This window comes from Sminthopsis crassicaudata, chromosome 6, assembly GCF_048593235.1.
Source record: "Sminthopsis crassicaudata isolate SCR6 chromosome 6, ASM4859323v1, whole genome shotgun sequence".
NCBI classification, from domain to species: domain Eukaryota; kingdom Metazoa; phylum Chordata; class Mammalia; order Dasyuromorphia; family Dasyuridae; genus Sminthopsis; species Sminthopsis crassicaudata.
The window spans coordinates 120350490-120364119 of NC_133622.1; the positions used below are offsets into that span (position 1 = coordinate 120350490).

Here is a 13630-nt window from a genome sequence, read left to right on the forward strand (position 1 = left end):
ATTAAAATAGTTTTTTTGCGAGTGTGATTGGTATAGCGCTAAATACATAGATTAGTTTAAATGGACTTGTCATCTTTATTGTATTTGCTCACCCTATCCAAGAGTATTTAATATTTTTCCAATTGGTTAGATCAGACTTAATTTGTGTAGAAAGTATTTTGTAGTTTTTGTCACATAGTTTCTGATTTTCCCTTGCCAGATAGATTCCTAAATATTTTATACTATTGGTAGTTACTTTAAATGGAATTTCTCTTTGTAACTCTAACTGTTGGATTTTGTTGGCGATATATAAGAATGCTGATGACTTATATAGGTTTATTTTGTATCCTGCAACTTTGGGGTGTGAATTATTTCTAATAGCTTTTTAGTAGAATCTCTGGGGTTGTCTAAGTATACCATCAGCAAAGAGTGATAATTTGGTTTCCTCATTACCTACTTTAATTGCTTTAATATCTTTCTCAACTCTTATAGCCAAAGCTAGCATTTATAATACAATATTGAATAGTAATAATGATAGTGGGCAACCTTGTTTCACTCCTGATCTTATTGAGAATGGTTGTAGTTTATCTTCATTACATATGATACTTACTGATGGTTTTAAATAGATGCTACTGATTATTTTTTAAAAGTCTATTTATTCCTATACTCTCAACTGTTTTTAATAGAAATGGATGTTGGATTTTATCAAATGCTTTTTCTGCATCTATTGAGATGATCATATAGTTTTTATTAATTTGGTTGTTAATGTGGCTAGTTATATTGATAGTTTTCCTAATATTGAATGAGCCCTGCATTCCTGGTATAAATCCTACTTGATCATAATGTATTATGATTATTTTCTGTAGTTTTTTTGCTAATATCTTATTTAAGATTTTAGCATCAATATTCATTAGGGAGATTGGTCTATGATTTTCTTTCTCTGCTTCCAACCTACCTTGTTTAGGTACCATCAGTAATATGTCTGTATCATAAAAGGAATTTAGTAGGACTCCTTCATTCCCTATTTTTTCAAATACTTTATATAGCATTGGGGCTAATTGTTCTGTAAATGTTTGGTAGAATTCACATGTAAATGCATCTGGTCCTGGGGATTTTTTCTTAGGGAGTTGATAAATAGCTTGTTCTATTTCTTTTTCTGAAATGGGACTATTTAAGCAATTTACTTCCTCCTCTGTTAATCTGGGAAGCCTATATTTTTGGAGATAGTCATCCATTTCCCTTAGGTTATCAAATTTATGGGCATAAAGTTGGGCAAAGTTACGCTTTATTATTTCTCTAATTTCCTCTTCAATGGTGCAAAGTTCTCCCTTTTCATTTTTAAGACAAATAATTTGATTTTCCTCTCTCCTTTTTCTAATCATTTTTACTAAAGATTTATCTATTTTATTGTTTTTTTCATAAAGCCAACTCTTAGTTTTATTTATTAGTTCAATAGTTTTTTTTTTACTTTCAATATTATTAATTTCTCTTTTTAATTTTAGACTTTCAAATTTAGTGTTTGATTGGGGGGTTTTAATTTGGTCTTTTTCTAGCTTTTTAAGTTGCAAGTCCAATTCATTGATCTTCTCTTTCTCTATTTTATTCAAGTAAGCCTCTAAAAATATAAAATTTCCCCTTGCCATTTTGGCTGCATCCCACAAATTTAGGTATGATGTCTCATCATTGTCGTTATCTTGAGTGAAATTGTTAATTGTGTCTATAATTTGCTGTTTCACCCAATCATTCTTTAAGATGAGATTATTTAGTTTCCAATTACTTTTTAGACTATTTACCTTTAACTTTTCATTGAATGTAATTTTTATTGCATCATGATCTGAAAAGAAAACATTTACTATTTCTGCCTTCCTGCATTTAATTTTGAGGTCAATTTTTGTACAGGTTCCATGAACTACTGAGAAGAAAATATACTCCTTTCTGTCACCATTCAGTTTTATCCAAAGATACCTAATTTTTCTAATATTCTATTTACCACTTTACTTTCTTTCTTATTTGTTTTGTGGTTTAATATATCTAATTCTGAGTGTCCAAGGTTGAGATCTCTCAATATTATAGTTTTGCTGTCTATTTCTTCTTGCAACTCTCTTAACTTCTCTTTTAGGAAGTTAGATGCTATACCACTTGGTACATATATATTTAGTATTGATATGGCTTCATTCTCTATGCTACCCTTTAGCAAGATATAGTTTCCTTCCTTTATCTCTTTTAATTAGATCAATTTTTGCTTTTGCTTGATCTGAGATAAGGATGGCTACCCCTGTTTTTTTTTTTTTTTTTTTTTAACTTCATCTGAAGCATAATAGAGTCTGCACCAGTTTTTGGTTTTTTTTTTTTTTGTTTTTTGTTTTTTTTTACCTTTACTCTGTATGTATCTCCCTGCTTTAAATATGTTTCCTGTAAACAACATATTGTCTTTTGATCCAGTCTGCTATCCACCTCCACTTAATGGGAGAATTCATCCCACTCACATTTACAGTTAAAATTACTGTATTTTCTACCATCTTATTGTCCTTAGATTATGCTTTTCTTTTTGTTGCCCCCCAACCCTCTTTCCCAGTATTAACTTATGGGCCCCACTTGTGTCATGCTACTTACTCTTTTTAGGATCCCTCCCCCCTTTGAATCTTTTCCCCTTTCTTGTCCCTTCTCTTATTACTCTTTTCCTTTTCCTCACCTCCTTTTTAATGAGGTGAGAGAAAATTCTCTGTAAAACAAATATGTCAATTATTTTCTCTTTGAGCCAACTCTGATGAGAGCAAGATTCACTCAATGTCCCTCCCCCCTCTAAATTCCCTCAGATATGATAGGTTTCTTTTGCCTCTTCCTGAGATGTAGTTTCCCTCTTTTTATCCCCCCTTTTCCCATTTTCTGACATTATCCTATTTCCATTTGTATTTCCCTTTCTTATGTGATATCAGTATAATCAAATTATATATATATAGTTTTTATATATATCCACATCAGAAATACAGTTCTCAAGAGTTCCTTTTACCTTTTTCTGCTTCTCTTGAGTCCTATGGTTGGAAATCAATTTTTTTGTTTAGATCTGGTTTTTTTTTTTTTTTTCCTTAGAAACAATTGGAATTCATCTGTTTCATTAAATGTCTATCTTCTTCCACGGAAGAAAATGCTCAGCTGAGCTGGGTAGTTAATTTTTGGCTGCATTCCAAGTTCTTTTGCCTTTTGGAATATCAGATTCCAGGCCCTTCGATCCTTTAATGTGGAGGCAGCCAGATCTTGAGTGATCCTTATTTGTGGCACCTCAGTATTTGAATTGTTTTTTCCTGGCTGCTTGTAATATTTTTCCTTAATCTGATAGTTTTAAAATTTGGCCACAATATTCCTTGGAGTTTTTTTTTATTGTAGGGTCTTTTTCACAAGGTGTTCGATGAATTCTTTCAATGTCTATTTTACCTTCTGATTCTATTACATCTGGGAAGTTCTCTTTGATGATTTCCTGTAAAATAGTATCTAGGCTGTTTTTTTTATCATAATTTTCGAGAAGTCCAATAATCCTCAGATTATCTCTCCTAGATCTATTTTCCAGGTCTGTCATTTTTCCAAGTAGATATTTGACTTTTTTCTAATTTTTCATTTTTTTGTCTTTGCTTGACTGATTCTTAATGTCTCAATGAATCATTAATTGCTATTTGTTCAGTTCTGATTTTTAATGAGTTATTTTCTTCAGTAGCTTTTTTAAACTTCTTTTTGTATATGTCCAGTTGAGTTTTTAAATTAGTTGCTCTATGGAATTTTTTTTTCCATTTCACTATTTTTTTGTGAGTTATTTTCTTTTTCCAATTCACAAATCCTACTTTCTTGGGAATTCTATATCTTTTCCAATTCACAAATCCTACTTTCCTGTGATTTCTTTACCTTTTTCAATTCACAAATTCTGTTTCCCTGCACTTCCTGGGAATTCTTTACCTTTTCCAATTCACATTTCAGGAAGTTGTTACTCTCTTGCACAGCTTCTCTTTCCTTTCCTCATTTTTCTTCTAACTCTCTTTTGAGATTTTTAATTGTCTCTTCTAGGAGAGTGTTATTTGGGGTATTGTCTGGAGGCTGTTTGCTATTAGTCACCTAGTTGAAAACCTGCTCACTTTCTGTATAGAGGCTATAGATAGTCCTTTTGATTTTTTTTTTTTTACTCATTTTTTAAAACCTGTAGGCAAGGAGGTCACCAGCTTCCTTTTCAAAGCAGGGACAAGTGCCAATGGGCTGCAAAGATAATGAGGTACAGGAGAGCTCTGGAAAAACTTCCCCACCAGAATTGGTTTAGACCTGATTAGCAGGGGCTGAGCTGTGTAAGTGCCCAGTGAAGAACCCAGCTGTGTGGATTAGTGACTACCCTGGGGCTAGATACTGGGCAGGGAAAGTGTCACTGCCCCAAGCCAAAGCTCACTGTGGGGATGTGGGTATTAGCAGCTGACCAGTGAATAGGTGGGCAGGAACTCGAAGTGTCTCTGCCCAGGGAAGCACAGTCATACTGGGGAAGTTCTATTGCTGGGGGCAGAGCCCCACACTGTGCAGATTAGAGGCTGCCCCAGGCTGTGCCCCCCTAACATGCAGATTTGTAACTGCCCCGACGGAAAGCCCAGTACTGCAGAATGGGGCTGCACACTGTGTTGTGGACTGTGCTGATTCACTTCCAGTTTTGGGTGGGTATAGCCAGGTCATGTTAGCGTTCCCTCTGCCTTTGACTTTAATTTCTCTGCTGGTCTGCTATTTTGCAACCAAGGCAAAGCAATCAGCCTATGCCAGAGTCGTTTCTGTAATTTTTCTAACCATAGAGGCCACCCCCTCCCCTGGTCTGCTATGGAAGCTAGCCTCTACTACCTCCTTGTTTGCGCTGATCTGCTCTAGCCCCTCAAGGACAAACCTTTTCTGATGAACTTCCAGATTATCTTCAGCTGGTAAATTGTACTTCTAGTTTTTGTGAATTTTGCCAGTCAAGCTCTATTTTTGAGGCTGAATTTAATAATTCTTCGTGAGAGTATGAGAGGAACTTAGATAGTCAGTCGCATGTGCCTTCTCTGCCATCTTGGCTCCTGGAAATGGTAGTTTAAAAGATGTTTTGCCATCTTCTTCACTTTTAAATCCTAAGAACCATGAGTCCTTTCTGATTTGCATCTGAATCTTACTATAATATATGTGTTATCTCCCTCAATTAGAATATGAGTTCCTTAAGAATAAGAACTCATAAGTCCCTTAGGAAGAAGGACTTACTTACTTTTCTGTTTTTATCTTCAAAGCTTAGCTTAAGTGCTCTGAATAGAGTAAGCACTTCATAACTGCTTTTTCATTCATTTGTTCATTTACATTAAGGAATGGCATTTAATCATGTTTATTACACAGATTTATGCATACACATACACACATATGCACACCTCTGAACTCTTCAGTTTACAAATGTCTATCTTTAATTTTAGCTCCCCAAACCAAACATAATAACCCCAAACAGAATATAGACAATAAGTGTATAATAAAAACTATGATGATGATAATGACATTTATACAGAATTTGGAAAGTATTTTATAAATTGTGCATTTGATCTTCACAATTCTTTGAGGTATTTCTTCCCTGCATTTTACCAATGAGAAACTGAGGCTAGGATGTTAAGTCACTTGTCTACAGTAACATAACTTGTAAGTTATGAACTTCTAAGTTCTAGAACTAGAATTCATATTTTCCTGATTTCAGATAGATTACTTTAGTTGCTACACAAGCCCTTATCACTTGATGCTAAACTTCCCTGCTACTAACTACCTTGCTACCCTGGATCTTTATCCAATATTTTCTAACAGATTATGGATCCACCAATCTCCATATTTTAATCTAGATATCCTAATCATTGTTGGAACTTTTGAAGATCATTTGGATGAGTTCTAGAAGTACCCTATAATCCAGGGGTTCTCAAACTACAGCCCAAGGGCCAAATGCAGCCTATTAAGGACATTTATGCCGCCCACTGGGTTATGGTGAGTGTGAGCTTTTGTTTTTACTATAGTCTAGCCCTTCAACAGTCTGAGGGACAGTGAACTGGCCCTCTATTTTAAAAGTTTGAGGACCATTGTTCTAATCTGTATATCCTTCTCTGTCCATCCAGCCATCTTTAGTCCATTCAGGACTAAAATGCTATTTCAGGAACAGAGGAAAGGGGGAGAAGTTACAGGACTATATAGTTTTTAAAATTGCTTTTAAGGGGAAGTAAGAGCAGTAGGGAGGAATCTATATCAGCAGTTTTACTGCTGTGGGGAATTTGCATATCTAAATCATTAACTTTAACAATTACAAGCTGCTTTGATTAGTATTTTCATACTATAGTATAGCATGCTTTTGTCAGCTTTCCTGTGATTAGTTATGATTTGGAATTTGTTTATGCAAAATGTTTTCATTGCTTGTTTTTTGAAGGGAGGGAAAGGGAGGAAAAGGAGAGAGAATGGAGCGGAGGTTTAGGCCCAACATCAAACTCAGGATGGCTTGCCTCTAGTAGTATAAATGACAAATATCTACATACAAAGATACCAGCCCCAGCTTGTCCCCTCTATTCTCAAATAGCACATTATTTTAGTTTCAGGTTAAGTGACCAAAAGTGACCCTAAAAGAATTGGATTTTTCTTTGGGGAAATTAATCTGAGGATATGATTGTATATGGTGCAGCAACTTCTCCAATTATCACCAGCATCTCCAGAGTTAGCCAGGCAGCTGTCTGAAGCCGCAGAACAATGAACAACGGCCTGAACTTCTAAGGATGATGTGTGTCGATATATTTGTTATTTATTTTTCTGGAGAAACATGGAGGCAGCAGCAATTTTCAAGAGAATCCTTTGACATATCTCATTTCCCATCAGTCCTGGGTGCTATTAACAGTGAGCATATTCACATTTCTGTTACACCAGCATCCCAATATGTAGCAAGCTATTGAAATAGAAAATCCTTTAATTCTTTGGTGATGGCAGGAGTAGGTGATGCCAAATTTCAACTTTTGGTGAGAGGCAGAATGTCTTCAAAACTCATAATGATTCCTTCTCTAGAGGAACTGGCAGTTCCTGTGATTAAAGCAAAGATTACTAAAGAGGGCTTGTATAATTTTAAAATGAGTTGTAAAGTATAAATATGCTAATAGGGATCCTTTACCTATATCATTTCGTTAAGGATATTAAGGTTAGGATGAGGTGGTAATAACACTAATGAATTTGTCTTTCTTGTTTCTGTCAACATTGTATAAGATAACTGAGTTTCTCTCCTGTGAATGTAAGGTGAGAAAAACCTATCAAGATGGTTTGCCTAAGCAAGTAAATCCCAAATCTAATTCTTTCCTCCCTATATTATTCTGACATTATGTTCCATTCCAAATATACAGTAAAAGGAGCATCTTTCTAATAATCTAATCATTTCCCATGATCCCATCTGAAAGAGAAATGTAATTATGACACAGAGAGGTATCATGTGATAGATTCATTTTTTTCCAGATTGGAATGTTAGGCTTAAAATTCAGAAAATACTGATTTCTCAAAATCAAACATTCCCATCTCTATCTCTCACAATTGTGTATAATTCCATGGTTCACAATCAATTACCATTTCCCACAATCACAGAACCTCACTTCAGGTTTATACCTTGTTTTAACAGTGTGAGTTTAGCTATACATTTTTTTAAAAACCCTTTCCCTAAGAGTTACAAATAGTAGTATCTCTTCTCTGTATCTCCTCTTAAACTTGTCTTTTGTAGTGTACAACTTAATCTCTCTAAATATAATATGCAAATGATAAATCTTTTTTTTCCCACTTTCAAAATACCTGCTGCCCCCTTCTGTTTTTCTTTCTATGTTGCAATGTTTCTACCTCCCAGTCCCACTCTACCTACATTTTTTGTCCATTTAAGAGACATATCCATATAAAAATAATGAAGTAAGGGGATGAACTGCATTGCTCTGCTCATCATATAAAACAGTCTACATAGTTCCTCATTTCAAATGAAAAGGAATGGTATTCAGTACTCCCAATATTCTACTTTCTAAAAAAGAAATTCTATACTATGGAATTACACTCTATGGAATATTTGTTTTATATATTTATGTTGATTTTCTAAATTCTATTATCTCCCCAATCCTGTATAAATATTATTAACAATAGTACATTAGAGGGGAAAACAATTTATGAACTTTGTATACATCTTTTTGTTTCAAAAAGCCATTAATTTATTGAGAGTACATCCTCTTCCAAATCCCCACATGGTTCCCTGCCCTTCCTGTCTTCCACCCCACCATATCTAACTCCTTGATCACGTCTGCTATTTGTAGATCTTCTTTGCCATTTCCAAGAAGAGAGATGGGGGAAGAAAGGATAAATGCTTTTCAATGAATCCCATCAGTCTACTGTAACTTTCTTCCTTAACATGGTGAAAAGAGTAGGCAATTTAAGTTTCTCATATAGTTCCTTTACTTTGGCAACTTTCTCTGGATCTTTCTGTCCCTAACTCTCCTCCATCATCTTTCTTTGCTCAATAATGCCAGATGATGACACTTCACCACTAGCCAAATGAATTTGTTGTCCTGGATGTCAGTGCCAATCTTGCCAGTCACACTGGGATCACCATAAGGGTCAAGGTAATTATCCTGAATTTGAAAAACTTCCCCCATCTCCAGTAGGATGCTCTTGGCATTGATATGTTCTTTCTCCCCATTTATGCCTGTCATGGACATAGCAGCAGCAAATGGTAAGTAGAAGGAATAGAAAGCTGCCTTGTATTTAACAATGGCATTATATTTCTGCTCATTGAATATGGTACCTTGTCCTGAGGGGCTATGATGGGATCCAGAATCTGGTCAATCTCAGTCTGATAAGTGCTCTGAAGGAAAAGCTCAATGTGATTCAGGTAATAGGGCTGCCCACAGCAGTAATACTTCAAGAGTAGATATAGCTTTATAACATGGCATCATTGATAGCATCCAAGCCTATGCCAGGCTTCTTATATCAGCATAACTGTCCCCAGGGGACATGATGCCATATATTACTGAGAAGAAAGCCTGAAACAACTCCACACACTAGCACATTGCTAGTGTTCTATGTAGACAGAATCCTGTATTCAGGATTCCACCAGCTCCTGGAAGACCATGAGCACTGACAAGCCTCGGTTGTATTTTCCCCCAAGAGCATTGTACTCTAGGAACTGCTTGAGCCTGGTTATGGCATCTCCCACCTCAGGTTGCCCATAATATCTTCTATCAGGATCTTTACAATCTGGGAGAAATGCTGGACAAAATCTTGCTTCTCTTGGGCAAAAACTGATTTCTGATCTCCATTTATTCTGGTAACAGATGCAGCCACAGCCTTCTCTCGGGGGTGAGAGCCATATAAATCTTAATAATCTCCAGGGATTCCTCAATCAATCATAGAATCACTGATTTAGAGTTAAAGATGATCTTAAAAATTGAAGTTAAGTGTCTGGTCTAAGGCGTCATAACTACTAAGTGACAGAAAGGGAAAGGAAGCTAGGTCTTCTTTACTCTAAATCCAGCTCACTTTCCTCTAAACTATAAACAAAGCTTTATTAAATGTTTGGATATTAATAGTATTACAAATACAAAAATGAAACAGTCACCATTGTCAAGAAGGACATATATTATTGAGAGACAATATGTACAAATCAGCAAGTAAATATCAATCAGAATTTAATCAATAAGCATTTATTAAGTGCCTACAATGTTCTAGGTAATATAAAATTCTGGTAACACAAAAAGTCAAAAAACAGTCTTGCCTTCAAGGAGTTTTCAATCTAGTGGTATTGGCAATGTGCAAACAAATATATGTGAAGCAAGTAGTATATAAGCATAGAGCTAGTTTGAGAAGGAAATTTAGAGACCTTTTTCAATCCCAAGGAGATCACTCTTCTTAAAGTTTCCTTTTCTCAAATGTATCTAATAGGTACTCTCTTAGCTTCCAGTTGAATGAATTGTTGATGGTTTAGTATCTCTGATAACACAGTTATAAAGGGGGGAATGTGACCTTTTCCCTAGGATTTCTTAAAGTATGGTCTGAGGACTCTTAGGGGTTGTCAATTCTCTTTCAGGGCATCTCCAAGGTCAACTCTATTTTCATAATGTTATAAAGCTATTTCATGCTTATATAACATTTTGCATTTTTCAAACTACATATTTATATGAGACAGGGTTCTCTTTATATACAGTCTGAATTATCTCTTGTGTTATTCTCAGTACTCAAAGAAAAAAAAACAAAACAAAACAGCAAAACCAACTCAGACATTCCATCCAGAAGAATGCAGAGCCTGATCCTATACATAAAGTCCAAAGGCTGGCAATAAACTAGTAGAATAAGCCTTCTTTCTAACCCTCCTACTTTATATCAATCTCTATGATAGTGAAAATGTTCAGGTGGTTAGCAGATTTGATCTAAAATGGAAATAAATTAGTCACTGTCTAGTCTGACTATGAATAAGAAAAATTACCTCACTGACCCTCATTTTCTACAAATATACTGAATACATTAAAGCATGATATAAATATGAGTTTATTTTGATCTTATAAGCCCTGCTTTTTAAACATCACAGATGGGAAAGAGAGCCTGTTATATCAAGTTCTCTTGTTAAGCAAGGGAGTCTTACAGGGCAAGAGGGGAGTTGTCCCAAGGGCTTTCTGCATCCTGTTCTCAGAAATATTTGCAGCTGTTTCTGCTGACTCAGTATTTCTGCTTATAAAATCCTGGCTGGCTTAGATGTCTTTGGATAAAAGGAAAGCCATTATTATTATTTTAGTAGATTCAAAGGTCTGTGTCACCTCTCCACCCAGTTCTCCTACATTTTTATTTATTTATGTTCTTAGATTTTAAAAAATACAGCAGCCATTGCCAAAAGGCCCTCCAAAGGAAAATCACACAAATGCCCATAGAATTTTTACTTAGAGCTTTTATAGATGGGAAATTTATCATTTTCAAATATTGGCAGATGTGTTACCATCCGCTCTACATAGCCAGCATTATGCTTCTAGATGGTTTTGCATTTATAAAGGCTTCCCTCCCTTTCTTCTGCTGCTGTTATCAATTTTTTTTTCTATATTCTTCAGGAAATGCCAGATTCTCCAGATTACAAAAGTTCTTGCTATTTCCTAAACAGCCTGAAAAGTCATTTCATATTTTTTAGGGGTTGTAGGAGGTGGTGGGAAAGATAGACAGTACAGACCTTATAAGTATATCTTGAAATACTAAAATGCAGACAAGGATATGGAAATTCAGAATGAATTTATTTTAGTTAACGGGAAAGAAGGGGAAAAAGAAACTGGGCCATATGTTACCATCAACCTCATTTTACATATTTGGGGGGGGGAATTCTAAAACTAGGCCTTATAATCCACAATGTGTCATCCAGAGGCAGCTACAAGTTTGTAGAAGTATTTCCACTTCTGAATTCAGATAATACCTTAAGATGAGTTTGGAGAGCGGGAAAATGTTATAGAAAAAAATGTAAAAAGAAGAAATAACTAAGAGTACTTTCCACAAGAAGAGGGAATTCTCCCTCTTAATAGGAATGATGACTTAGAGCCACAGATTCTGTCAGGTGACAAATCATTAGAGGCCAGGCGAAGAAGAATTTATTAACAAGTAGTGGTGGTGAATGACTCTTATCTGAAAGACATGAGTTGAGATTTATTTACCATGTATATTAACTTTTTTGATCTTCCCAACAACTTGGGAAATTAAGGGAGGATGGAAATAGGCATTTATATAATGCCAACTATGTTTCAGGTCCAGTGCCAAGAACTTTAAAAATATTATCTCATTTCATCCTCCCAACAACCCTGAGGAAAACAGGGAGACAGACTGAGGTTAAATGTAGTACAGGTTTAAACTCAAGTCTTCCTGATTCCAGGCCTAGTACTTTATCTGTTGTCTATTCATAATAATCTCTTTTAATCCTCCCAGTTGCTGGGCCCAATTAAGATCTCCCTGTATCATAGGAATTTGTCCATCCACAAAGATCCAATGCTCATGTTCAAGCCTACGAAAGTATCTTAAGATTCCTTGATTACCTCTATTACAAAAATGTTATGAAGCTGTGAGGAAAGCATGAAGGTGCTAGGTATCCCAATAGAACTCAATGGGGGAGAGATAGACAATTTGAAAAAAAAAAAGGTTAAAGGGATGGGAAGGCTATTAAATATCAACTAATGAAACAGATGATATATATTCATTCAGTCCCTTAATTCTAGAGAATAAATTTTAAAATTCTTTATGCATTCTGGAATTGGTATCATATAGATTTTTTACAATGAAAAAGCACTTTATTTCCTGGAATAGCAGAATAGAGGCTTTTTTCTTAGAGCTTTAATCATTACTCAGATAAGTTGGGCAAAAATAAAAGCAGATCTGTCTTTTGCAACACCCCTTATTAAATCCTTAACCAAGAAGGATGACTGAGATTTGGTTCTACAATGCCAAGTTTAGAGATGTTGATAGTACTTGTAATCTTTCAACAATGTCAAAACAAGAGAGCTTAGTACTCAGTAAGAATAGTTGGCCTTGGTAGATAAAAGATATCAAATGGAAGAAGTTCCTTTTCTACCTTACCTTGCTCCTCTCTCCCATGCAGCAACTTTCATATTCTCTATTCTCTGTCTCTCTGCCATTGGATTGTGTCTCACTCTCCACTAAATGCACCTTGTGATACAAACTCAGATTTTTTAAAAATGAGCTATGGTTTTCTAGGTGATATAATATTTCTATTCAGTTCAATTCATTTTTAAAACCTTTTTTTTTTACAACAACCTACTAGCACGTAATATTCTGCTAGGAATTGGAGAGAAAAGAATAGATATGAAATGGAAGCTATTTTTAAGAAGTTAATAATCTAATGAGGCTGGTTTGAGAGAATCACATTCATGAATAAACTATAAGAGTACAATATGAAAGTAAAGAACTCCAGAAAAAAAATTCTTCAAGAGTAAGAAATGACTTAAATCTAGATAGATCATATAAGATTTCATATAAAAAGTCTCACATGAGTTAAACCTTGAAAGACAAGAGATGTTTCCATTGAACTCAATTTAATAAATGTTTTTTAAATATCTACATCATGTTCTAGGCATAAATGACAAAGTAATGCCTTGCTTTTAAAGAATTTACTTTCTAATTAGTAGAGTTAAGAGAGATGTTCATCTAAAGTACAAAGAATGATATGAAAACAGGAGAGAATAGAAAGGTGAGAAAAGAAGGTGAAAAGTAGTCCAGCATGTCTGAAAAGAGCAAAAATAATCATCATAATAATTGGATTCCATAGAACAAGATGAAACTATTTCTCTTCCTTATGGAGCCATTTGTCCATTAGAAACAATATTGACTTTAGATTCAAAGAACATAGTATCATATTCTGCCTCTGAAATTTCTTAATTGTGAACTTAGGCAAATCATTTTCCTTCCTTAGGTTTCCATTTCTTCATCTGTGGAATAAGTGTTTTAGACAAGATGGTTATTGAAATATTTTCCAGTTCTCAATCTATGGTCACATAATTTTATCTCCACTTATACTCAACCTAAACTTTAAGAGATAATTATAGCATCATAATCTAGAGCTGTAAGAGATTTTAGAAATCAGCTGCTCTATCTCATTTTATAAAGA

The 13630-nt window shown here is 34.8% G+C and overlaps 1 pseudogene; it reads right to left on the reverse strand.

Moving 5' to 3' along the window:
- Nucleotides 1-8293: 8293 nt before the first annotated feature.
- On the reverse strand, nucleotides 8294-12600 carry LOC141547290 (farnesyl pyrophosphate synthase-like; annotated as a pseudogene).
- Nucleotides 12601-13630: the final 1030 nt, after the last annotated feature.